This window comes from Dendrobates tinctorius, unplaced genomic scaffold (genome assembly GCF_039654945.1).
Source record: "Dendrobates tinctorius isolate UK_male_01 unplaced genomic scaffold, ASM3965494v1 ptg000013l, whole genome shotgun sequence".
Lineage (NCBI taxonomy): Eukaryota > Metazoa > Chordata > Amphibia > Anura > Dendrobatidae > Dendrobates > Dendrobates tinctorius.
In genome coordinates, this window is record NW_027361681.1 from 18,219,436 (window position 1) to 18,247,140 (window position 27,705).

General features: G+C 46.7%; 1 long non-coding RNA gene across 1 annotated transcript in view; it reads left to right on the forward strand.

Annotated features, from left to right (window-relative positions):
- Positions 1-24,334: 24,334 nt before the first annotated feature.
- Positions 24,335-27,705, forward strand: part of LOC141067557 (uncharacterized) — a 64,361-nt gene continuing 60,990 nt past the window's right edge. Inside the window, exon 1 of the long non-coding RNA XR_012226452.1 lies at positions 24,335-24,386. This is a non-coding gene — a long non-coding RNA (uncharacterized lncRNA). The remainder of the gene's footprint in view (positions 24,387-27,705) is intronic.

The following is a 27,705-nucleotide window of genomic DNA, read 5'->3' on the forward strand; positions in this document are numbered from 1 at the left end:
TTAGTGTTCAGTCAAAATCCACTAAAATGGCGGATAGCGGATCCGTTCCTGAACTGACCACAGCGTTTGTCACCGGACCGTTATTTTAACGGATCCGTGAAAGGAAGAATTTTAAAGGAACCGCTGCCTGGGGAAGGAAGGAAGGAGAGAGAGAGAGAGATTTTCCAGCCGCCAGAACAGAGTTTAGGGTTAAATTTCCGGCTGAGTGAAGTCTTTCAGCCATGCGCAGTGAAAAGTGCGGTTCCTGCCGCCCGAAAAAACGTTACATGCTCCGTTAGGGCATGTCGGCGGACGTCAAAATTTTGGCGGATCCGCAAAAAAACGGATCCAACGGATGGCCATCCGTCAAGATCCGCCGGTAATGCAACTCAATGGGAAAAAAAAAGGATCCACCAAAAAAAATGGCAGATCCGTTTTTTTTCAAAACGGCGGATTTTGACTGATGGACAAAAACTGATGTGTGAAACAGGCCTAATCCTGTCATATGTGATGCGGTGTATCTAAGGCCTCTTTCACACATCATTTTTTTGCCTTCAGGCGCGATCAGGCTTTTTTTTGTAAAACCGGATCCGGCAAAATGCAATGCCGGATCCAGTTTTTCCCCATTGACTTGCATTAGCGCCGGATCGTGCCGGATGGCATTGCGTTTCATCCGTTTTTTGCCGGATCCGGCAACTTGTCTCATTCCGGCGTCTGGAAAAAACGGCTACTGTAACGTTTTTTGTCTCCGGCGAAAAAGCCGGAAGCGCCGGATCCGGCGCTTCCAGCTTTTTGCTACAATGAAAGTCTATGGGCGCCGGAATGCGCCGGATCCAGAAAAAGACGGATCCAGCCACCGGATCCGGTTTTTTTAAGTCTGCGCATGCTCAGATCCAATTGGCCAGCCCCCAGGAACAGATATAACCTGCTAGACGGATCCAGCAAAAAAACGGATCCGTTTCTACAGTTCTCCAAAATTTATGCCGGATCCGTTTTTTCTAAAAATAGCCGGATCCTGCCTGACGGCAAAAAACTGATGTGTGAAAGTAGCCTAATACTTTCCTGTGTGATACTATCTGCTGATCTGTGTATCTGATTCTATCCTGTTTGGTGCAGTCTGCTGAGCTATGTGTCTAATCCTATCCTGTGTGATACTGTCTACTGAGCTGTGTATCTAATTCTATCCTGTGTGATGCTGTCTGCCAAGCCATGTATCTAATCCTATCCTGTGTGATACTGTCTGCTGAGCCGTGTATCTAATCCCGTCCTGTGTGACACTGCCTGCTGAGCCGTGTATCTAATCCTATCCTGTGTGATACTGACTGCTGAGCCGTGTATCTAATCATACCCTGTGTGATACTGTCTACTGAGCTGTATATCTAATCCTATCCTGTGTGATGCTGTCTGCTGAGCTATGGGTCTAATCCTACCATGCATGATCCTGTCTGCTGAGAGCTATGTGTCTAATCGTAACATGTGCAGTACTGTCTGCTGAGCTGTGTATCTAATCCTATCCTGTGTGATACTGTCTGCTGAGCCTTGTATCTAATCCTACCATGTGTGCTACTTTCTGCTGAGCTATGTATCTAATCCTGCCATGTGTGATTCTGTCTGCTGAGCCATGTACCTAAGCCTACCTTGTGTGATACAGTCTGAAGAACTTCTGTAACTGAAACCATCATGTGTAATACTATCTCTGTCTACTCTATGCACTGCAGTCCTATTATGTGTGGTAATGTCTGTGAAGCTGTGTATCTAAACTGACAATATGTGATTAAAGCATGAAGGAATCAGAAAGAGCTATTACATATACAGGTGCCTCTCACAAAATTTCAATATCATCAAAAAGTGAATTTATTTCAGTTCTTCAATACAAAAAGTGAAACTCATATATTCCATGGAGTCATTACACACAGAGTGATCTATTTCAATTGCTTATTTCTGTTAATGTTGATGATTATGGCTTAGGCCGGTTTCACATTAGCGCTTTTTAAGCGCACGCACGGCCGGGGGTAGCTCCGCCCCCGAGCCGGCTCTCTGCCCGGCGTGCCCGCCCCTTGCTTGTAGCGCCGCCTACTAGCGGACAGCGGCGCCTGCGATCGGCGCACCCTATCTTTAGCATAGGGTGCGCAGATCGTGCGCAGGCCGTGCGCTAGTTGCGCTTTGACCTGCGCTGCGCACTTTTGACGGTGCGCCGTGCGCGCCAAAATCAAACTTTTCGGATTTTGGCGCGCACGGCGCACCGTCAAAAGTGCGCAGCGCAGGTCAAAGCGCAACTAGCGCACGGCCTGCGCACGATCTGCGCACCCTATGCTAAAGATAGGGTGCGCCGATCGCAGGCGCCGCTGTCCGCTAGTAGGCGGCGCTACAAGCAAGGGGCGGGCACGCCGGGCAGAGAGCCGGCTCGGGGGCGGAGCTACCCCCGGCCGTGCGTGCGCTTAAAAAGCGCTAATGTGAAACCGGCCTTACAGCCAATGAAAACCCAAAAGTCATTTTCTAAGTAAATTAGAATAATTAACAAAAAACACCTGCAAAGTCATCCAAAGTGTTTTAAAGGTCCCTTAGTTTGTTTCAGTAGGCGCCACAATCATGGGGAAGACTGCTGACATGACAGATGTCCAGAAGACAGTCATTGACACACTCCTCAAGGAGGGTAAGCCACAAAAGGTCATTTCTAAAGAAGCTGACTGTTCACAGAGTGCTATATCCAAACATATTAATGGAAAGTTGAGTGGAAGGAAAAAGTGTGGTAGAAAAATGTGCACAAACGGAATAACTGCAGCCTTGAAAGGATTGTTAAGAAAAGGCCATTCAAAAATTTGGGGGAGATTCACAAGGAGTGGACTCCTGCTGGAGTTATTGCTTCAAGAGTCACCATACACAGATGTATCCAGGACATGGGCTACAAGTGAATTTATTTCAGTTCTTCAATACAAAAAGTGAAACTCATATATTATATAAGTCATTACACACAGAGTGATCTATTTCAAGTGTTTATTTCTGTTAGTGTTGATGATTATGGCTTACAGCCGATGAAAACTCAAAAGACATTATCTCAGTAAATTAGAATACTTTATAAAACCAGCTTGAAAAATAATTTTAAAATACGAAATGTTGGCCTACTGAAATGTATGTTCAGTAAATGCACTCAATACATGGTCGGGGCTCCTTTTGGCAGTGCGGACAGGTGCCACGTGTTGCTGGAGAATGAAATTTCCATCTCCAAAAAGCTTTTCGGCAGAGGGAAGCATGAAGTGCTCTAAAATTTCCTGGTAGACGGCTGCGCCGACTTTGGTCTTGATAAAACACAGTGGACTTACACCAGCAGATGACATAGCTTCCAACATCACTGACTGTGGAAACTTCACACCAGACCTCAAGCAGCTTGGATTGTGGCCTCTCCACTCTTCCTTCAGACTCTGGGAACTTGATTTTCAAATGAAATGCAAAATTTACTTTCATCTGAAAACACCACCTTGGGCCACTGAGCAACAGTCCAGTTCTTTTTCTCCTTGGCCCAGGTAAGACGCTTCTGGCATTGTCTATTGGTCATGAGTGGCTTGACACAAGGAATGCGACACTTGTAGCCCATGTCCTGGATACGTCTGTGTATGGTGGATCTTGATGCAATAACTCCAGCAGCAGTTCACTCCTTGTGAATCTCCCCCAAATTTTTGAATGGCCTTTTCTTAACAATACTTTCAAGGCTGCAGTTATACCGGTTGTGCACCTTTTTCTACCACACTTTTTCCTTCCACTCCACTTTCCATTAATATGCTTGGATACAGCACTCTGTGAACAGCCAGCTTCTTTAGCAATGACCTTTTGTGGCTAAGGCTACTTTCACACATCAGGTTTTCGGCGTCAGGCGCGATCCGGCGTCGTGCCGGAACGCCGGATCCGGCAAATGTTTAGTAAAACCGGATGTGACGGATCCGGTTTTCTGCCGGATCCGTCTTTTTCTTGACAGACAAAACCGGATCCGTCTCATCCGGTTCATCCATTTTTCTATCCGTTTTTCGACGGATTACGCCGGATCCGGTTTTTAAAATTGACCCTTGTGGCCTTCCGAACGGGATTGGCTACTGGAAAACTATATATAGCATGTTCCTACAGCCCTTCTTTGACAGGTTGTAGAGGAGAAAGTGCAGGTTGGAGAGAAGAGCAAGTTTACTGGCGAAGATGGATGTTGTCATTGGAAATATTTTGAAGAATTTGGCGGATTTTACAGCGGAGGCAAATCGTTTGAGGGTGATTGTTCTGGAGAAGGAGAGAGCGAGACAGCAGCGCATCAGGCATCGTAGAAGACGTTTGTGGATCCACCCCATCACAGCCAAGAGAATGACGCGTGGGGTCTATTCTACACTATGCATGGACCTTCGACGAAACCCGGATAAATTTTTTGGATATGTTAGGATGAAAATGGAGAATTTTGATTACTTGGTGGAGCGCATTGCACACCTCATAAGAAAAGCGGACACCTATTGCCGCTTCTCCGTTTCACCCGCAGAGCGTCTGATGGTGACTTTAAGGTAAGCCACATTTATTGGATATGATCGCATCAGAGCACACTTTCACTGCAATCTTGTTGGTGGTAATTTGTATCTCCAAGTGTTAGGTCAGTTTTGGTATAATGCTGTGATTTAAAACTAATTTATTGTTTGTTAATTCCCCACAGATTTCTTGCAACTGGAGAATCACTTTCGTCACTGCATTTCCAGTACAGACTCGGGATTTCCACCATATCTGGAATAGTGAAGTACACATGCCGTGCACTGTGGGACTCCTTAGCTGAAGAGTTTTTACCAGAGCCCACAACAGAGAGGTGGATTGAAATTGCTGAGAAGTTTCAACAGATATGTCAGTTTCCAAACTGCTTGGGCGCTGTGGACGGGAAACATATCCGCATTGTAAAGCCAGCTGGATCTGGATCGGAATATTTCAATTACAAGAAATATTTTTCAATTGTCCTCATGGCCATCGCTGACGCGGAATACAAATTTATTGCGGTTGATATTGGGGCCTATGGCCGCTCCAATGACTCTCAAGTTTTCAAACTGTCTGCCATGGGGCGTAAACTGTATGGAAACACCTTCCAGTTCCCACCACCTAGACCGCTGCCGCAAACATCTGGTCCACCTATGCCATTTGTCTGTGTAGGGGATGAAGCCTTCCAGCTGTCAGAACACCTTTTGAAACCGTACTCTAGCAGAGGATTGACAAGACCAAAACGCATTTTTAATTACCGCCTCACAAGAGCAAGAAGAATGGTTGAATGTACCTTTGGTATTCTGACAGCCAAATGGCGGGTCCTATTGACTGCGATCAACCTCAAGACAGAAACTGTGGACGAGGTGATCAAAGCGTGCGTGGTACTCCACAATTTTGTTATATGCAAGGAACCCATTTCCATTGAGGACACCTCTGAAGAAACCACCTTGCAAGATTACCATGACATTACCACTAGAAGTTCTGTGTGTTTCAGTAATGAGGGACAATTTTGCACTATACTTTGTCACCTCAAGGCAGAGTACACTGGCAGGATGACAGAGTGTGAAAGATTTGTGCCCCAAACTTGTGTACCTTCTGTACCAACAGTATATACCTTTGCCAACCAAAGTTGGCTATCTTGTCATGGTCTCTATTTTTAGCTTTAGGCCACAGGTGTGTACCTGGTTGTGTTTTATGCAAAGTATTTCACCTTTTAACAAAAGTTGTGTACATTGTTAGGAAATCACCAACAATAAACACAACTTTTTAGGTGAAATACTTTGCTTCAAACACAACCAGGAACACAACTGTGGCAAAAAGCTAAAATTTACCCACAGTTATATACCTAGTTTTGAATACCATTTCACCTTTTAAATACCCTGTATTTAACCTTTTTCGCCGCAGAAAGAAATGACAGACAACCAGTGTAAAATAATTTAACTTTTATTGAAAAATGTTTTTTTTAGTAAACTTTTTTAAAATTTTAATAAACATGTTTAATAAAAATTTGAAACTATAAAACTGAAACCATAAAACTGGTCATTTTTATTTAAAAACACACATTATAATTCTGTGTAGTGTGTGGTGGAAATACTGCTGTAGGGGCTGCGGGACACTTCGACACTGGGAGTGTGGAGAGAGGACTGGGATCGTTGTGGGGAAGGAACAGTTAGAGGTGAAGGTGTGGAAAAAACTACAGAATGGGTGGACATGTGGGAAGCAGAAGAGGTGGTGGGTGGTGGAGTGGAGGGTTGGGCAGGGACTGTAGGAGCAGATGATGTTGATGGCAAGTTGTATGGGGAAGGAGTTTGGTACGGGGCAGGTTGCTGGAAGTGGGGAGATGTCTGGTACGGGGCAGGTTGCTGGAAGTGGGGAGATGTCTGGTACGAGGCAGGTTGCTGGAAGTGGGGAGATGTCTGGTACGAGGCAGGTTGCTGGAAGTGGGGAGATGTCTGGTACGGGGCAGGTTGCTGGAAGTGGGGAGATGTCTGGTACGGGGCAGGTTGCTGGAAGTGGGGAGATGTCTGGTACTGGGGAGGTTGCTGGTACTGGGGAGTTTGCAGGTACTGTGGAGGTTGCTGGTACTGGTGAGGTTGCTGGTGCTGGGGAGGTGGCTGGTGCTGGGGAGGTGGCTGGTGCTGGGGTGGTGGCTGGTGCTGGGGAGGTGGCTGGTGCTGGGGAGGTGGATGGTGCTGGGGAGGTGGATGGTGCTGGGGAGGTGGATGGTATGTAATAGGAGGGGGAGGATGGAAAGTGGCTGGAGGTGGATGGTATGTAATAGGAGGGGGAGGATGGAAAGTGGCTGGAGGGGGTGTAGATGTAATAGGAGGGGGAGGATGGAAAGTGGCTGGAGGGGGTGTAGATGTAATAGGAGGGGGAGGATGGAAAGTGGCTGGAGGGGGTGCAGGTGGAGGAACTACTGTGGTGGGAGGAGGAGGAGGAGGTTGGGAGGTAACTTGCTGGAGAGCAGCGTGGCATGAATGCATTACATGCATCTGCTGGGCAGGAGAGAGCATTTCCATGCGCTCCACAACAGACCTGAAAAAGGTGTGGTTTGGCGAAGATCTTGCTTCTGAATGCATGGTTTGCAGAAGTGTCTTCACCTCCAGAATGCTGGAGTTGATCTGCTGATAGCCTGCGGAGATTTGCTCTGACAAGACTTTTAGACAGTTCTGGAAAGATGCATTCAGATGCAAGAACTCTGGCGCATAAGTCTTTTCCTGACCCCTCTGCCGCTGCCGCCCAGTACCCGCAGGTGTACTAGAGGTGGCAGGGGCAGAAGGGTGGGGTAAAGGGAAAGCGATCTCCTCACCAGCAGCTTCATGTAATGTAGGCGGCCACGATGCTCCTGTGCTGGTGGATGGGACAGATGGGTCGAATGTGTGGGAAGGCTGGGAAGGTGCAGATGTACCGGGGCGGTCGAAGTGTCCCTCGGTGCCGGTCTCCTCAGGGATCGCCTCAGAAGGGTCCAATCGTGCAGGCTCCCGAGTGCTGCTCACCGTGCTGTGGAATAAAGAGAAAAAAAAACAATTAAAATACTGACATGGTATGGCCCTGGCTGAAAAAAAAATTTACATCTAACATTTTTTTTCACATGTGGTGTGTAATATTTACCTTCTGGTGACCATTGTTTCCCGGAGGAACGACAGGGCTTCTGCGTACTTGTACTTGCTCCTGCGTCCTCCAGATCCACTCGGGGCCCGCATCTCTTTATTGAACTCCTTCTTGAAACGATCCCTCACAGACCGCCACCGATTCACAATTCTGTTCCCTGAAACGAGAAAGGAGTGGTTAGTATACAACATCAGTGTTTCCCAAACTCCAGTCCTCATGGTCCCCAGGGGTCATGTTTTCAGGATTTCCATAGTAAATAGAAATCCTGAACACATGATCCGTGGGGACCACGAGGACTGGAGTTCGGGAAACACTGGTTTACATCAAGCAACCGGTACTGTATATACTTACGCTCTGTAATCTGGGCCCGAACATCGAGGTCCTCCCAGCGGCCCACAAGGAGCGAACAGATTTCCTCCCAGAGTCGTCGGGTAACGATCAGGTCAGCGTGGCGGCGGTCAGCCATATTCCAGAGCGGCTCCCTTTCTCTGACAAGATCGATGAGGCGGTCCATATCAATCCCTCCATCCTCAACGTCAGAGTCGGGAGCACGCTGTGAAGGCTGTTAAAGAAAAAGACAAAAATAACATAATTAGCCTCCACAAAAGAAATGAAATAAAAAGTGCAAAAAAACAAAGCAAAAATATTTATACTTACACGCTGGTGATCGCCGACGACCCTGGGAGGCACTGCGAGCACCTCTTGGCCAAGCACCAGATTGGGAAGACTAGAGAAGAAAACAAAAAAGTTATGTCTTTGGATGTAGGCATTTGTTTGCTGTGTGTGGTCTGCAGAACATTGTTTTCTATGTGTTGTGTGTAGTGTGATGTTGTGTTTCTGCGTTTGATGCAAAAAACTTACCAATTGTGAGCCCACTCCAGGTGTCTGTCCACCCCTTCCTTCTTCTTCTGGGAGCTCCTCTTCATCTTGTGATTCCTGTTTTGAAATAAAAGGCCATGAATAGACATATATTACAGAGAAGATGGATTTTGGAAATAAAAACTTACCGTCAAACGCTGACGATGTGAGGGAGGGCTCCCAGAAGATGATGTGCTGTCTTCCTGGTGGCCATACTCCATGCCTGTGGGTGGTGTTGAAGCTGCTGCCATTGCTGCTGCTGCTGCTGCATCTATTGGGCGGCTGTTGAATAAAGAGAAACAAAGGGCCAATGAATATCTTGATATTCAATAGCCCGAGTTTGGAGGAATGGGTTATTTGATAATTACCGTCTCTCCTCTGCTGCTGGCCTCCCCTCCTCAGCATGTTCTATTTGCTGCTCCATTTGGGGTGGTGGTGGTGCGGATGGTGCTGCAGTGGTCTCCTGCCTTCTCCTGCGCCTGGTTGCTGTCTTGGGTGGCATGTAGGGTGTGGCTGTGGGTCCCACTGTCTTGCTTTTATATATGTCTTGTGGGCAGAGCTACTGAGCATGCTCAGACCAAAAAACCGGATCCGGCCGCCGGATCAGGCTTTCGCCGGATCCGGCGCATTGCGGCGCTCATAGGCTTTCATTGTGTGAAAAAGCCGGACGCGCCGGATCCGGCGTGTCCGGCTTTTTCGCCGGAGACAAAAAACGTTACAGTAGACGTTTTTTCCAGACGCCGGATCGCGACACATTGCGACACATTGCCGGATCCGGCGATAACCGGATGAAACGCATGGCCATCCGGCGCGATCCGGCGCAAATGCAAGTCAATGGGGGGGAAACCGGATCCGGCATTGCATTTCGCCGGATCCGGTTTCTGTCAAAAGCGCCGGATCGCGCCTGACGGCGAAAACCTGATGTGTGAAAGAGGCCTTACCCTCCTTGTGGAGTGTGTCAATGACTGTCTTCTGGACATCTGTCATGTCAGCAGTCTTCCCCCTGATTGTGGAGCCTACTGAAACAGATTAGGGAACCTTTATAAATGTCTAGGAAGCCTTTGCAGATGTTTTTGTTAATTATTCTAATTTACTGAGATAATGACTTTTGGGTTTTCATTGGCTGTAAGCCAGAATCATCAACATTAACAGAAATAAACAATTGAAATAGATCACTCTGTGTGTAATGACTCCATATAATATATGACTTTCACTTATTGTATTGAAGAACTGAAATAAATTAACTTTTTGATGATATTCTAATTTTGTGAAAAGCACCTGTATATTATATCTATCTCGGTAGAGCAGCTGCTCTGGTACATGGAGTCTCATATGTGTCCATCTACATCTAGCGCATTAAGTGGGTAGATGAGAGATACTGTGCAGTCTATTCACTGTCACACAAGTGGCAGATGCTGGAGTTGAGCTGCCATTCACCCATCGTTATTGTAGGTCAGGTGAAAGCATTTAATACAGTTATGTACAATATGGGTTAAATCCGCTATATTATATTTTTTACCATCGGCTTCACACAAAAGCCTCATTCATGTGGATTTATGAGTCATCCTGGCCTGGTTTTTGGAATGTGCAGGAATAGGTGGAAACGAACAGTTTTCAGCATAACAATTATAAAAAAAATATAGCGAATGGGAGGACCACTCAACATCCAGGAGACAGGGCCTTAATGGATCACTCTGGTGGCGCATTGTACAAAGAGTGGAACATTTTATCACAGGGGCACAGGGCTCAGAGAGCGATGCATTAAATTGTCCTTAACCCATTATTGGCCAACGAGCTGAATAAAGTCTGAAAGCACAGTGTCTACAAGGTGCAAAAAAAATAAAGTAAATCTGTCAGAAAACTAAAGTCATACTATAGATTTTAATCCTACAGCGTGAATGTCTTAAAGGGGTTGCCCGGGCTTTTCACATAATCTCAGTACATATCTGGGCTGCAGAATTATGACAATAAGTAATTTACTTTCTGTCACTAGTTTGCACAGTTTTCTAGATATTCTGAACAGAACGTCCAAGGGGGGGTGTCATGGCATTGAAATGAGAACTAGTCGTAACCTCCTACTCTACTCCAAACATGCCCTCTATAGCAACTACCCCACCCTCCATATCTACAGGCCCTCCCCGTCCACATGAAGAAGCCCTCATCACACAGTAACAAATCCTCCCCCTCTAGCAGCCTCACTGCAGTGAGCAGCTGCTCCTCCCCCAGACACACACTGAACAGTGATCTATGGAAAGTGAAACTAGTGAGGAGGGAAAATCATCCTGTATTCTGGGACAGGCTGCTCCCATCAGTATTTGTGTCATTAGAGACACAGTGCTCACACATACACTGCACCAAATCTGCTGCTGTGTGAAGACATCAGTGACACAGAGCTGTCTCATTCACACAGCAGAGGCTTTGTCACACAACAGATTACATCAGTGACTGCCATCCCCTGTGCAGATTAGAAGCTGCAGACCCCAATCACTGGCCATCACACAGTCTGTTCTCACTGCTGCCAGCAGCCTGGGAGAGTGAGGGAAGGAATTACTGATAATGAGTTATGTATTGTAATCACGGAGTGGCCCAGAATACAGGTCGATTTTCCCTCCTCACTAGTTTCACTTTCCATAGAACACTGTTCAGCGTGTGTCTGGGAGAGGAGCAGCTGGGTGGTCTGCTCACTGTACTGAGGCTGCTAGAGGGGGAGGATTTGTTACTGTGTGATGAGGGCTTCTTCATGTGGACGGGGAGGGCCTGTAGCTATGGAGGGTGGGGTTGTATTTGAAAGGGACCAAGATCCTCACAATGTTCAAAAATTCACCTAGAAAACATCCAAACTCCCTGACAACACAGATCAAGTATAACACCAGCTGCATAAATCTAATTATAGACAGGCGATACCCAGGTTATACCAGCTGTACATATCTAATTATATATAGGAGATGCCAAGGTTATACCAGCTACACATACAGTGCCTTGCGAAAGTATTCGGCTCCTTGGAACTTTTCAACCTTTTCCTACATATCATGCATCAAACATAAAGATACCAAATGCAAATTTTTGGTGAAGAATCAATAAGTGGGACACAATTGTGAAGTTGAACGAAATTTATTGAACGAAATTTATTGGTTATTTAAAATTTTTGTGGAAATTCAGAAACTGAAAAGTGGGGCGTGCAATATTATTCGGCCCCTTTAGCTTAATAATTTGTTGCGCCACCTTTTGCTGCGATTACAGCTGCAAGTCGCTTGGATCTGGACATCTGGCGGAGGATATCAGGCACAGCACATCTGGAAGTGGTCATCAGACACCGACATCGGACCGTGGTCATCAGGCTCCGGATGAGAGGCCACGGTCATCGGGCTTCGGACATCTGGCAGCGACCTAAAAAGAAACCCAAGCGGTCTGGTGCAAGCCCCGCTGGGTTGGACTGGAATCGGCCGGGGATTGCACCGAATAACAAGCTGAGCACAGTAGCAGAAACTCAGCAGACACACCGGACTCCAACTTCCAAGATGAACCCAGGTTAGATCACAGAAAGTCAACTAGCAAACAATCACAGTCACTGGGCACAGGGTTCAAACGCAGAGGGATTCCAGAAACATAACAGCAGACACAGTTCAGACAGGGTCAGGTACAGGACAGGTAGAGGATCAAGGATTCATACCTGGATATACCGCCTCCAGGGCAGGGCGCAGGAACAGGACAAAGCAGGAATCAAGGCAGGGACTTTGGTACCAAAACAGAGACAGGAGAGGTCCAGGGACACAGACACCAAACACCAAAGTTCAGGAGCTATGTGAGTAGCTCTGGCCCCACCCAGCAGGGAAGGGAAAGTTTATATAGGAGCTGCCCCTCAGCAATTGGCTGGGGACAGCATTTCAAGTACACATACTAACACTGATAAAAGCAGAGGAGGTGTGGCCGTGCACCCCCCTAAGCACACAGAAACCATTGCAGCACAGTCAGTGCAGGAACTGAGGCTTAGAGCACCTGGCATCGTCTGCAAGCCTAGACACACATGGAAAGTCATGCACCAGCTGCAAATGATCTCGCAACCTGCAGACAGCTTCCACAGCGGCAACCAGGGACCACACATGCGGATGGTCAAGCAGCAGATTTCATTGCTCCACAAATCCAACCCACTTACCAAGCGCAGAGTTGAGCAATCTAGTCCACAACTAGCTGGGATCCGAGCCATCTCATCCGCTGGCCGAGCGGGGCTCAGAAAAAGTCCTACTGTCCATACATGCTCAGCTGAGTCCAAGGCCAGAGCTTCTGTCACGGACTGCGGCCATGGACGTGGCCCAGCAGGCACCTCCACGCCAACGGCGGGGGACGCCCACCCCTCGCCAACGGCGTGGAGGCACCTACTGGGCCGCGGCCGCTGCCGCAGTCGTGACAGAAGGAGATTTGCACTCAAAATCTCACGATACATGGCCCCATTCTTTCTTTCATTTGCACGGATCAGTCGTCTTGGTCCTTTTGCAGAGAAGCAGCCCCAAAGCATGATATTGCCACCCTCATGCTTCACAGTAGGTATGGTGTTCTTTGGATGCAACTCAACATTCTGTTTCCTCCAAACACGATGAGTTTTGTTTCTATAAAATAGTTCTACATTGGTTTCATCAGACCATATGACATTCTCCCAATACTTTTCTGGATAATCCAAATGCTCTCTAGCAAACTTCAGACGGGTCCGGATATGTACTGGCTTAAGCAGGGGGACATGTCTGGCAATGCAGGATCTGAGTCCCTGGTGGCATAGTGTGTTACTGATGATAGCCTTTGTTACGGTGGTTTCAGCTCTATGCAGGTCATTCACTAGGTCCCCCTCATGTGGTTCTGGGCAATTTGCTCACCGTTCTTGTGATCATTTTGACCCCATGGGGTGAGATCTGGCGTGGAGCCCCATAATCGAGGGAAGTTATCAGTGGTCTGTATGTCATCCATTTTCTTATTATTGCACCCACAGTTGATTTCATCACACCACGCTGCTTGCCTATTGCAGATTCAGTCTTCCCAGCCTGGTGCAGGGCTACAATTTTGTTTCTGGTGTCCTTCGACAGCTCTTTGGTCTTCACCATAGTGGAGTTTGGAGTGTGACTGTTTGAGGTTGTGGACAGGTGTCTTTTATACTGATAACAAGCTCAAACAGGTGCCATTACTACAGGTAATGAGGGTAAGACAGGGGAGCCTCTTAAAGAAGAAGTTACAGGTCTGTGAGTGCCAGAAATCTTGCATGTTTTTAAGTGACCAAATACTTATTTTCCACCATAATTTGCAATATAAATCTTGCCAAATCAGACAAGATAATTTTCTGGATTTGTTTTCTCATTTTGACCCTCATAGTTGTGGTCTACCTAGGATGTCAATTACAGGCTTCTCACATCTTTTTTTTGGACGGCATGTGACTTAAATATGAGTGTCTGAGCAAAGGGTCTGAATACTTATAACCATGTGATTTTTCAGGGTTTTTTTAATAAATTTGCAAGAATGTCTACATTTCTGTTTTTTTCAGTCATGATGGGGTGCAGAGTGTACATTAATGAGAAAAAAATGAACTTTTTTTTGAATTTACCAAATGGCTGCAATGAAACAAAGAGTGAAAAATTTAAAGGGGTCTGAATACTTTCCGTACCCACTGTATATAATTATATACTGCTTTCCATTCAAAGGTGAAACTCAAACAGAATATAAGTTCACATCGTGAATTGCACAAAACGTTCTATGAGCGCCACATACTTTCTGTCCCTAAAGTCTCTGCAGCCCTGTAATATAATTTAAGGGATGAACACCTTTTACAGGACCTGAGATGTTCGTCATTCCTCATGGATTAAATTGGATGTAGGGAGCAACTGAAAGATCAAGGTTAGAGAGTTCTGTAATGGGTCCTCAACTACCTGTAATCCTAAAACTGCACCATCAAAAGTCTCAACACCTACAATGACTCATACTGTATGATGAAATGTACAATATGTGTTGAGGAACAGATTGCAGAGGTGAAACATTACACATATGTAATACATAGAGAACATGACTATATTTTCTATAGGGAGCACGCAGCACTTATAAGGAATTTTGTCCTACCCTTCATCATAATTAAAATAATGCTCTCTGCACACCTAATATAACTGTCATATATTATAAATATAATATAAAAGAGAATGTGAGCATACTGTCTATCCATCACTAAAGATCACCGGGGACCTCCCTGAGAATGCCGCCATCACAAAAGGTCAGCAGTGACATCACTGAAAATGCCACGTATCCATCACTAGGGAGCAGTGGTGACATCACTGAGAATGCTGCCTATCCATCACTAGAGATGAGCGGTGACATCACTGAGAATGCCGCCCATCCATCACTAGGCATCAGCTGTGACATCACTGAAAATGCCACCTATCCTTCACGAGAGATCAGCGGTGACATCACTGAGAATGCTGCCTATCCATCACTAGAGATCAGCGGTGACATTATTATTATTATGCATTTATATTTCGCCATTTATTCCATGGCGCTTTACATGCGAAAAGGGGAAATATAGACAAGTATAATAAACATGTGTAAGACAAGGGACACACAAGTACATAAGGAGAGGGGACCCTGCCCGCGAGGGCTCACAGTCTACAGGGATGGGTGAGGATACAGTAGGAGAGGGTAGAGCAGGTCGTGCGGTGGTTCAGTAGACCGAGGATCATTGCAGGCTGTAGGCGCCGCGGAACAGGTGGGTCTTCAGGTTCTTCTTGAAGGTTTCCGTTGATGGTGAGAGTCTGATGTGTTGCGGCAGAGAGTTCCAGAGTATGGGAGAGGCATGGAAGAAGTCTTGTATGCTGTTGTGGGAAGAAGAGATAAGCGGGGAGTAGAGAAGGAGATCTTGAGATGATCGAAGGTTGCGTGCGGGTAGGTACCTAGAGACCATGTCACAGATGTATGGAGGAGGCAGGTTGTAGATGGCTTTGTATGTCATGGTTAGGGTTTTTAATTGGAGCCTCTGGGAAATAAGAAGCCAGTGAAGGGCCTGGCATAGGGGGGAGGCTGGGGAATAGCGGGAAGACAGGTGGATTAGTCGGGCAGCAGAGTGTAGGATGGACTGGAGCGGAGCCAGAGTACTAGAGGAGAGGCCAGAGAGTAGGAGGTTGCAGTAGTCGAGGCGGGAGATGCACTAGTGTTTTTGTGGTATCGCGGTTGAGGAATGAGCGGATCCGGGAAATATTTTTGAGTTTGAGTTTGAGATTGCCACCTATCAATCACTAGAGATCAGCAGTGACATCAATGAGAATGCCACTTATCCATCACTAGAGGTCAGTGGTGATATCACTGAGAATGCCACCTTTCCATCACTAGACATCAGCTGTGACATCACTGAGAATGCTGCCTATCCATCACTAGAGATCAGTGATGGCATCACTGAGAATGCCTCCTATCCATCACTAGATATCAGCTGTGACATCACTGAGAATGCCGCCTATCCATCACTAGAGATCAGCGATAACATCACTGAGAATGCCACCTATCCATCACTAGACATCGGCGATAACATCACTGAGAATGCCACCTATCCATCACTAGACATCGGCGATAACATCACTGAGAATGCCACCTATCCATCACTAGACATCAGCTGTGACATCACTGAGAATGCCGCCTATCCATCACTAGAGATCGGTCGTCACATTGCTTGGGATGCAGCTTGAGATTGCCACCTATCAATCACTAGAGATCAGCAGTGACATCACTGAGAATGCCACCTATCCATCACTAGAGATCAGCGATAACATCACTGAGAATGCCACCTATCCATCACTAGAGATCAGCGATAACATCACTGAGAATGCCACCTATCCATCACTAGACATCAGCTGTGACATCACTGAGAATGCCGCCTATCCATCACTAGAGATCGGTCGTCACATTGCTTGGGATGCAGCTTGAGATTGCCACCTATCAATCACTAGAGATCAGCAGTGACATCACTGAGAATGCCACTTATCCATCACTAGAGGTCAGTGGTGACATCACTGAGAATGCCACCTTTCCATCACTAGACATCAGCTGTGACATCACTGAGAATGCTGCCTATCCATCACTAGAGATCAGTGATGGCATCACTGAGAATGCCTCCTATCCATCACTAGATATCAGCTGTGACATCACTGAGAATGCCGCCTATCCATCACTAGAGATCACTGGTGACATCACTGAGAATGCCACCTATCCATCACTAGAGATCAGCGATAACATCACTGAGAATGCCACTTATCCATCACTAGACATCAGCGATAACATCACTGAGAATGCCACCTTTCCATCACTAGACATCAGCTGTGACATCACTGAGAATGCTGCCTATCCATCACTAGAGATCAGTGATGGCATCACTGAGAATGCCTCCTATCCTTCACTAGATATCAGCTGTGACATCACTGAGAATGCCGCCTATCCATCACTAGAAAGCAGCAGTGACATCACTGAGAATGCCGCCTATCCATCACTAGAGATCACTGGTGACATCACTGAGAATGCCGACTATCCATCAATAGAGATCACTGGTGACATCACTGAGAATGCCACCTATCCATCACTAGAGATCAGCGATAACATCACTGAGAATGCCACCTATCCATCACTAGACATCAGCTGTGACATCACTGAGAATGCCGCCTATCCATCACTAGAGATCGGTCGTCACATTGCTTGGGATGCAGCTTATGAATTCCTTTCAGCTGCATGGTGGACTTCTTACAATATTTGTAGCACAGGCATGGTTCTCATGATAGAGGTAGGTGAAGAGGCTAAATAAAGCCCCCGTGATACAACCTGGGCACAGTGGAACAGCAGTGACATTACTGAGAATGCCAAATATCTATCACTAAAGATCAGCAGTGACATCACTGAGAACGCCACAAATCCATCACTAGAGATCAGCAGTGACATCACTGAGATTGCCACCTATCCATCACTAGAGATCAGCAGTGACATCACTGAGAATGCCGCTTATCCATCACTAGAGGTCAGTGGTGACATCACTGAGAATGCCACCTATCCATCACTAGAGATTGGGCAGCAGAGTGTAGGATGGACTGGAGCGGAGCCAGAGTGCTAGAGGGGAGGCCAGAGAGTAGGAGGTTGCAGTAGTCGAGGCGGGAGATGCACTAGTGTTTTTGTGTTTTAGCGGTTGAGGAATGAGCGGATCCGGGAAATATTTTTGAGTTTGAGTTTGAGATTGCCACCTATCCATCATTAGAGATCAGCAGTGACATCACTGAGAATGCCACTTATCCATCACAAGAGGTCAGTGGTGACATCACTGAGAATGCCACCTATCCATCACTGGAGATCAGCGGTGACATCACTGAGAATGCTGCCTATCCATCACTAGAGATCAGCTGTGACATGACTGAGAATGCCTCCTATCCATCACTAGAAAGCAGCAGTGACATCACTGAGAATGCCGCCTATCCATCACTAGAGATCACTGGTGACATCACTGAGAATGCCGACTATCCATCACTAGAGATCACTGGTGACATCACTGAGAATGCCACCTATCCATCACTAGAGATCAGTGATAACATCACTGAGAATGCCACCTGTCCATCACTAGAAAGCAGCAGTGACATCACTGAGAATGCCGCCTATCCATCACTAGAGATCACTGGTGACATCACTGAGAATGCCGACTATCCATCACTAGAGATCACTGGTGACATCACTGAGAATGCCACCTATCCATCACTAGAGATCAGCGATAACATCACTGAGAATGCCTCCTATCCATCACTAGAAAGCAGCAGTGACATCACTGAGAATGCCGCCTATCCATCACTAGAGATCACTGGTGACATCACTGAGAATGCTGACTATCCATCACTAGAGATCAGTGATAACATCACTGAGAATGCCACCTATCCATCACTAGACATCAGCTGTGACATCACTGAGAATGCCGCCTATCCATCACTAGAGATCGGTCGTCACATTGCTTGGGATGCAGCTTATGAATTCCTTTCAGCTGCATGGTGGACTTCATACAATATTTGTAGCACAGGCATGGTTCTCATGATAGAGGTAGGTGAAGAGGCTAAATAAAGCCCCCGTGATACAACCTGGGCACAGTGGAACAGCAGTGACATTACTGAGAATGCCAAATATCTATCACTAAAGATCAGCAGTGACATCACTGAGAACGCCACAAATCCATCACTAGAGATCACCAGTGACATCACTTAGATTGCCACCTATCCATTACTGATCAGCAGTGACATCACTGAGATTACCACCTATCCATCACTAGAGATCAGCAGTGACATCACTGAGAATGCCACCTATCCATCACTAGAGATCAGCGATAACATCACTGAGAATGCCACCTATCCATCACTAGACATCAGCGATAACATCACTGAGAATGCCACCTTTCCATCACTAGACATCAGCTGTGACATCACTGAGAATGCTGCCTATCCATCACTAGAGATCAGTGATGGCATCACTGAGAATGCCTCCTATCCATCACTAGATATCAGCTGTGACATCACTGAGAATGCCGCCTATCCATCACTAGAAAGCAGCAGTGACATCACTGAGAATGCCGCCTATCCATCACTAGAGATCACTGGTGACATCACTGAGAATGCCGACTATCCATCAATAGAGATCACTGGTGACATCACTGAGAATGCCACCTATCCATCACTAGAGATCAGCGATAACATCACTGAGAATGCCACCTATCCATCACTAGACATCAGCTGTGACATCACTGAGAATGCCGCCTATCCATCACTAGAGATCGGTCGTCACATTGCGTGGGATGCAGCTTATGAATTCCTTTCAGCTGCATGGTGGACTTCTTACAATATTTGTAGCACAGGCATGGTTCTCATGATAGAGGTAGGTGAAGAGGCTAAATAAAGTCCCGGTGATACAACCTGGGCACAGTGGAACAGCAGTGACATTACTGAGAATGCCAAATATCTATCACTAAAGATCAGCAGTGACATCACTGAGAACGCCACAAATCCATCACTAGAGATCAGCAGTGACATCACTGAGATTGCCACCTATCCATCACTAGAGATCAGCAGTGACATCACTGAGAATGCCGCTTATCCATCACTAGAGGTCAGTGGTGACATCACTGAGAATGCCGCCTATCAATCACTAGAGATTGGGCAGCAGAGTGTAGGATGGACTGGAGTGGAGCCAGAGTGCTAGAGGGGAGGCCAGAGAGTAGGAGGTTGCAGTAGTCGAGGCGGAAGATGCACTAGTGTTTTTGTGTTTTCGCAGTTGAGGAATGAGCGGATCCGGGAAATATTTTTGAGTTTGAGATTGCCACCTATCCATCATTAGAGATCAGCAGTGACATCACTGAGAATGCCACTTATCCATCACAAGAGGTCAGTGGTGACATCACTGAGAATGCCACCTATCCATCATTGGAGATCAGCGGTCACATCACTGAGAATGCTGCCTATCCATCACTAGAGATCAGCTGTGACATGACTGAGAATGCCTCCTATCCATCACTAGAAAGCAGCAGTGACATCACTGAGAATGCCGCCTATCCATCACTAGAGATCACTGGTGACATCACTGAGAATGCCGACTATCCATCACTAGAGATCACTGGTGACATCACTGAGAATGCCACCTATCCATCACTAGAGATCAGTGATAACATCACTGAGAATGCCACCTGTCCATCACTAGAAAGCAGCAGTGACATCACTGAGAATGCCGCCTATCCATCACTAGAGACCACTGGTGACATCACTGAGAATGCCGACTATCCATCACTAGAGATCACTGGTGACATCACTGAGAATGCCACCTATCCATCACTAGAGATCAGCGATAACATCACTGAGAATGCCTCCTATCAATCACTAGAAAGCAGCAGTGACATCACTGAGAATGCCGCCTATCCATCACTAGAGATCACTGGTGACATCACTGAGAATACTGACTATCCATCACTAGAGATCAGCGATAACATCACTGAGAATGCCACCTATCCATCACTAGACATCAGCTGTGACATCACTGAGAATGCCGCCTATCCATCACTAGAGATCGGTCATCACATTGCTTGGGATGCAGCTTATGAATTCCTTTCAGCTGCATGGTGGACTTCTTACAATATTTGTAGCACAGGCATGGTTCTCATGATAGAGGTAGGTGAAGAGGCTAAATAAAGCCCCCGTGATACAACCTGGGCACAGTGGAACAGCAGTGACATTACTGAGAATGCCAAATATCTATCACTAAAGATCAGCAGTGACATCACTGAGAACGCCACAAATCCATCACTAGAGATCACCAGTGACATCACTTAGATTTCCACCTATCCATCACTAGAGATCAGCAGTGACATCACTGAGAATGCCGCTTATCCATCACTAGAGGTCAGTGGTGACATCACTGAGAATGCCACCTATCCATCACTAGAGATCAGCGATAACATCACTGAGAATGCCGCCTATCCATCACTAGACATCAGCGATAACATCACTGAGAATGCCACCTTTCCAACACTAGACATCAGCTGTGACATCACTGAGAATGCCACCTATCCATCACTAGTGATCAGCGGTGACATCACTGAGAATGCCTCCTATCCATCACTAGATATCAGCTGTGACATCATTGAGAATGCCGCCTATCCATCACTAGAAAGCAGCAGTGACATCACTGAGAATGCCGCCTATCCATCACTAGAGATCACTGGTGACATTACTGAGAATGCTGCCTATCCATCACTAGATCACTAGAGATCTGCGGTGACATCACTGAGAATGCCGCCTATCCATCACTAGAGATCAGAGGTGACATCACTGAGAATGCCGCCTATCCGTCACTAGAGATCACTGGAGACATCACTGAGAATGCCACCTATCCATCACTAGAGATCACTGGTGACATCACTGAGAATGCCACCTATCCATCACTACAGGGCAGAGATTACTTCAATCTAGCCAGCTGCTGTATACGTGTGCATGTAACAAGTGGCAGGTTTCTATGAGGTCTTGTAAATTATTTGATTCTACAAGCGAGTCAGCAGTAGTAAAACCTGACTGAGCTGAAAACCTTTATAGGAGATGATGGTCCAATTAAGCTTTACGTAATAAACCTGGAATATTGGTTTAACCCAAATCTGACAAATTCATCTGGCCATGGGGTGTTTTGGGACCCATTGTCATGGTGTCATGATCCAGTGTTGGATCTGGCAGTATTAAAAGCACAAAGTGAACTTTTTTTACTTTGGTTAAGTTCAAAGGTGTTTTGACTGTCCCCGGTGGTGGTTGTGGTATTGCACTTTGGGTTTTTGTGCACTTAATTAGGTATCAGGTGTGACATCCTATAAAGGTGTGCTAGAGGTGTGCAATCACTGCCTGTGATATTGTGAGTTTGTGTCCACTCTGTTTTTGGAGAGCCTGGATGAAGGATGGAGCTGGTGAGGAGTCCTGCGCAGCTTAGCCAGGGGGGACGTGTTGCAGCTATGGTGTCTGGACGAAGGGCTGGCATGGCGTGGTGGGGTCGCAGTGATGGTGTCAGCGGGAAGTGTCTGCATGGGCTGGTGGAGTGGCGACTATGGAGAGTGGCACTCACCATGTGGGACTTGGCCGCTAAGCTGGACTCAAGCATGCTCGACTTCGTGTCAGCAGCTGAACTCGTCCTTGGGACTCTGGTTCTAAGCAGCTGCAACTGGTGTTGGACTCTGCTCCAAGGTTGCACTAAGGTGAAGGATCCTGTTATGGTGATGGATCCGGGTGGAGGAGAAGATGCACTCAGGTGGAGGGCTCTGTTGCTAGGAGCGCACGCAACAGCGCAAAGCTAAGTGGTGTTTCCCCTGTATTGTCTCTTTCCTCATGTGTGTTATTAGTGCAGTGGTGGGATTAGTCTCCGCACCGACCCATTCCCTAGTGAGGGTTTAGGGTCAGGGCGAGCTAGGGCGTTGAGGTACGCGTGCGGCGCCCGGTGCGAAACCGGCATAGGGAACGTTAGGAGTGCAGGGACACTGGCTCAGGGGAGCTCAGGAGGTCTCCAATTCCCTTTTCCCTATTGCAGGGCCCACCATTGTTAAAGTTACCCAGGTTCCCCCCTTATTATTTAAATGCGCCTTACTGGAGGCGGTGTTTCCAGATATGTATGCATGGCGTGTAATACCTAAATCCGCCAGGTGGAGGCGGCGTATCCACCTGCACGTATTATTTAAATTCGCCCCACTGGAGGCGCTGTATCCAGGGTCACGTGTGTTATGGGTTCGCCTTGCGGTAACACCTGCACCCAGACACACGTGACCATGACATTATCACAGGCCATACAGTTTTTTTTTTTCTGGTGAGCTTTGGCCATGTGGAGACCACTGAGTAATTGCTGCCGGGCCTCACTGATGTGAGTGGGGAGCGGCAAGGTGTGTTAGAGCCGCTGCAGCAGCAGTTATCACGGTCTGGGGCCTCTGCTCAGATAACCAGAGGAAAAAAAAAGGCGGCTGCGGTCTGGCAAAAGCCCCTAGAGTCGCTGCTGGGGAGCGGGACTTGCTCTCGCACTGGGAGGTACCCAGGCAGGTGGGAGGAATGGTGCCCCACGGAGCTGCCTGGTACTCCCCGAGGTGAAGGGGTACATCCCTGTGGTGAGCAGACTAGGTGTGTAGTCGCTGCTGGGGAGCGGGACTTGCTCTTACAGGGGACGCACCCAGGCAGGTGGGAGGAATGGTGCCCCACGGAGCTGACTGGTATTCCCCGAGGTGAAGGGGTACGTCCCTGTAGTGAGCAGATTGGTGAATAGTCCGCGGGGCTCATGCCAAATCTTCGATGCCGCCCCTCCTGGTCGTGTGGAGGCGGCCAGCGAGTATATATATATTTTCCTCCATATTCCTGCGGCTATGGTACTAAAACCCCCTAGAGTCGCTGCTGGGGAGCAGGACTGGTTCATGCTGGCGGGCGCACCCAGGCAGGTGGGAGGAATGGTGCCCCACGGAGCTGCCTGGTATTCCCCGAGGTGAAGGGGTACGCCCCTGTGGTGAGCTGACTGGTGTGATAGTCCGCGGGGTTTTATGCCAAATCTTCATACCATCGAAGAAGCCGCCCTCCTGGTCGTTTGGAGGCGACCAGCGAGAGTATATTTCCTCCATTTCCCAGTCCCCTTCTCCTCCTGGTGTGTGCAGCAGGTGTGCTGCGGGGGAGTAGGGACAAATCTCTACCCTCGCCATTAACCAACCCTGGAGGCGCAGTCCTCATGGTGAAAGGGTTGGAGGGTGGTGTCCCTTGGTGTATAGCGGGGGTGTGAGTGTGGTGACACAGCGGGACGCCTCTGTTGTCAAGTCCAGAGTGAGTTCACCAAAAAATGACAAATGTATGTGTGCAATAAACGTTCAGGTCCGGACCTGTGTGTGAACGAGCATGTATGGGTCCCACCAAAAAACATCTTGGAAATGTGTTGTGGAGTCTGATCAGCTCTTAGCATACATACACATACATAATCTCGTTCCCCAGGTCGGCGCTGTGGAGATGAGTGGTGCCTCCAAAATGAACATGTATTGCCAATACCAGCGGTGTTTGTCATGAACCTGAAGTGTCAGGTAATGGTGGGGTGAACTCAGGATCTGGGCGTCCCCGCTGTAGGTGTTTCCCTAATGAGGGGTGGTCTTGAGGGTCCAGAGGCCCCTCATTAAGGAGGGGGTACTGTCATGATCCAGTGTTGAATCTGGCAGTATTAAAAGCACAAAGTGAACTTTTTTACTTTGGTTAAGTTCAAAGGTGTTTTGACTGTCCCCGGTGGTGGTTGTGGTATTGCACTTTGGGTTTTTGTGCACTTAATTAGGTATCAGGTGTGACATCCTATAAAGGTGTGCTAGAGGTGTGCAATCACTGCCTGTGATATTGTGAGTTTGTGTCCACTCTGTTTTTGGAGAGCCTGGATGAAGGATGGAGCTGGTGAGGAGTCCTGCGCAGCTTAGCCAGGGGGGACGTGTTGCAGCTATGGTGTCTGGACGAAGGGCTGGCATGGCGTGGTGGGGTCGCAGTGATGGTGTCAGCGGGAAGTGTCTGCATGGGCTGGTGGAGTGGCGACTATGGAGAGTGGCACTCACCATGTGGGACTTGGCCGCTGAGCTGGACTCAAGCATGCTCGACTTCGTGTCAGCAGCTGAACTCGTCCTTGGGACTCTGGTTCTAAGCAGCTGCAACTGGTGTTGGACTCTGCTCCAAGGTTGCACTAAGGTGAAGGATCCTGTTATGGTGATGGATCCGGGTGGAGGAGAAGATGCACTCAGGTGGAGGGCTCTGTTGCTAGGAGCGCACGCAACAGAGCAAAGCTAAGTGGTGTTTCCCCTGTATTGTCTCTTTCCTCATGTGTGTTATTAGTGCAGTGGTGGGATTAGTCTCCGCACCGACCCATTCCCTAGTGAGGGTTTAGGGTCAGGGTGAGCAAGGGCGTTAAGGTACGCGTGCGGCGCCCGGTGCGAAACCGGCATAGGGAACGTTAGGAGTGCAGGGACACTGGCTCAGGGGAGCTCAGGAGGTCTCCAATTCCCTTTTCCCTATTGCAGGGCCCACCATTGTTAAAGTTACCCAGGTTCCCCCCTTATTATTTAAATGCGCCTTACTGGAGGTGGTGTTTCCAGATATGTATGCATGGCGTGTAATACCTAAATCCGCCAGGTGGAGGCGGCGTATCCACCTGCACGTATTATTTAAATTCGCCCCACTGGAGGCGCTGTATCCAGGGTCACGTGTGTTATGGGTTCGCCTTGCGGTAACACCTGCACCCAGACACACGTGACCATGACACATGGACCCTAATGTCCTTAAAAACATAGGAACCGAGTCGGGCACAAAGAAGGATGGAGCAGAGGAAGTAGATTTGTTTCTGGAAGTATGACTTGTGCTGTCTATATAACCTGCCAGTTGTGAATGACTGTCTGTCAGGCATGTCAAGCATAACTTCAACCAGAGGCAACTGGATCTTGCATAGACTATTTTCTCAACTAGAAAATGAAATCTTCACTATCTAAAAAAATAGCTACCAAGGTGGGCACTTTAGAAAGTGTCTAACTCAGGTTGACTTGAAATATTTCCTATAAGACCCTTTGTTACCTATAGTTTATACACCACATGTTATAGCAATAACCCCATTTACCTACAGAGACCCATTTTACTAATGTATTTTGCTCATTAAAAAAATTGGCATGCTTCAAAGAAAATGACTGTGGTAAATGTGCAGAAAAAGGTTGATTGATGTCACCATTTGCTGTGTGATTTAGTGATATTAATAAAAATGTATAGAAATGAAGTTACCCCCCATAGTCTGGATCCAAAGTTTACTCTATGAATACACAATGTGAATATATAAGAGGGGATTGGGGTTTAAAATGCACCCTGATTCGGTATTAGGAAACTATTTTAAAATGAAAATTCATTTACAGGAATTGTTTTGTTTTTAGATGTAACTGTTGCAATTTCGTGTTTTATGTTCTATGCAGACGAGGCATGATTACAGTATGTTTACCATAATTATGGACTGACGTTTTCATTTTTCTCCATCTTTTGAAACTTTTTTCTCTAAATTGTTGTTAAATCGGTCGAAAGTTTAGGATTATGTTTGATGAATCTTTTTCAGCCCACGGTGTTTATGATGCTTTCAAGACGAAGGTAACGGACGATATGGAGCTACGGTGACATCACCACTCTCTATACGACCAGAGGGGCGTATTAATGCATACTCTTAAAAGGAGATGAAGGCTGGGGTCGTAGATGCGAGGGTTAAGATGAGCAAGGAACTTTAATGTTATTGCAGAGGGTTGCAGTAGAAAACATCTGATACTAAGGAGTAATGTGCTTCTTGTGATTCAAGTGGCTTGTTTTTGTTCTTAAAAGGATTTTCCATGGAGATTCTGGAGATGTTTGCTTTTGATGCTGTTGCCCCAGCTTTCTTTAGACAATTAGGCAACTGTTTTTGTCTGTGGGGGAAATACAGAGAGAATATAGAACAGATATTTACAGACAGTCCTTATCCTGGATGTGCCCCTATCCCTCATTCCCACAGTCCCTATCCTTCAATTCCTTATTTTCCACTTGCTTTACCAATGTCATTACGTATTATTATGTATTTGCTCTTGCCAATAAAGCTTAATGTATAACATATTGATCTGTTTATCTTTTATCTGTCTATCATTATATTTATTTGGTAAATCTTAATATCATGCAGTACATTATAAGCTCCATGACTCAGCCTTCCCATAGAAGAAAAGCATGTCTCTGAGCAGTCGGCAGGATTCAGGGACCTGTACAAGCATCTATTTGCTAAGAGATCTATCTCGGCAATTTAAATTAGTGTCTATAATTTGCATTTGTTACATAGTATCTTCTGGTTCCTAAGCAACATACTAGAACACGTCATCGGGATGGATGGACATCTACTTGGCGTTCCATTTCCGGATTTTATATATAGATACATATGTCAGGTTACATATGTTACAGCAGGAAGAGGTCTGACCTTGGTGACCTCCTGACGACAATATGGCATTATATAGACCCGGTAAAGTGGCAGACGCTGTCTGGAGATTTACCCTGTCTGGTTATTTTATTTCCCTCCCATAATCCTCTCTGTTTAACACCTGCTCTTAAATGATTACGCCATTTATAACAAGAGAAAATGCGACTGCATTATCAACCATTGTATACCGGCACAAAAATAACATTTGGTAGATGAAGTATGTGCCCCCGGGTGAGGGAGGCAACATGTACATGAATTAGGATGAGATTCTTTGTACATGCGGTGATGTATGGGATTAGAGTAAAAACGAATATTAGAAAATAAACATAGACAAAGAAAAACGTACTGTCGCTCCCTGTAGGTGACGACATCATGAAAAAACCACAGCCACAAATAAAGCTGACGCCTTATCTGACCTAGTCCTAAACCACTAGGAGAATGCCCACTGATCTGCCTGATCTGCTTTCTTAAAGGGATTGTGTCATCAGAAAATGAACAATTGTCTACAACCTGTTATCATGTAAAACAATGTTTAACCAGTTCAAGACCGGGCTATTAACCCCTGTTCCTGACCAAGTATATTTTCAGGGTTTTTCTCACAGAGCTGTAAATTTTTTTTGGATTCGGATATTCAAATAATTTTGTAATACTTTTTTTCATGAAGTATGTTGATGTAATTTTTGTTATTTTCATACTCTCTTTTTGCCAGTATCAGTAAAACAAAAGTGAATATATATGCTTTTCTCAGTTTTTTTTTTT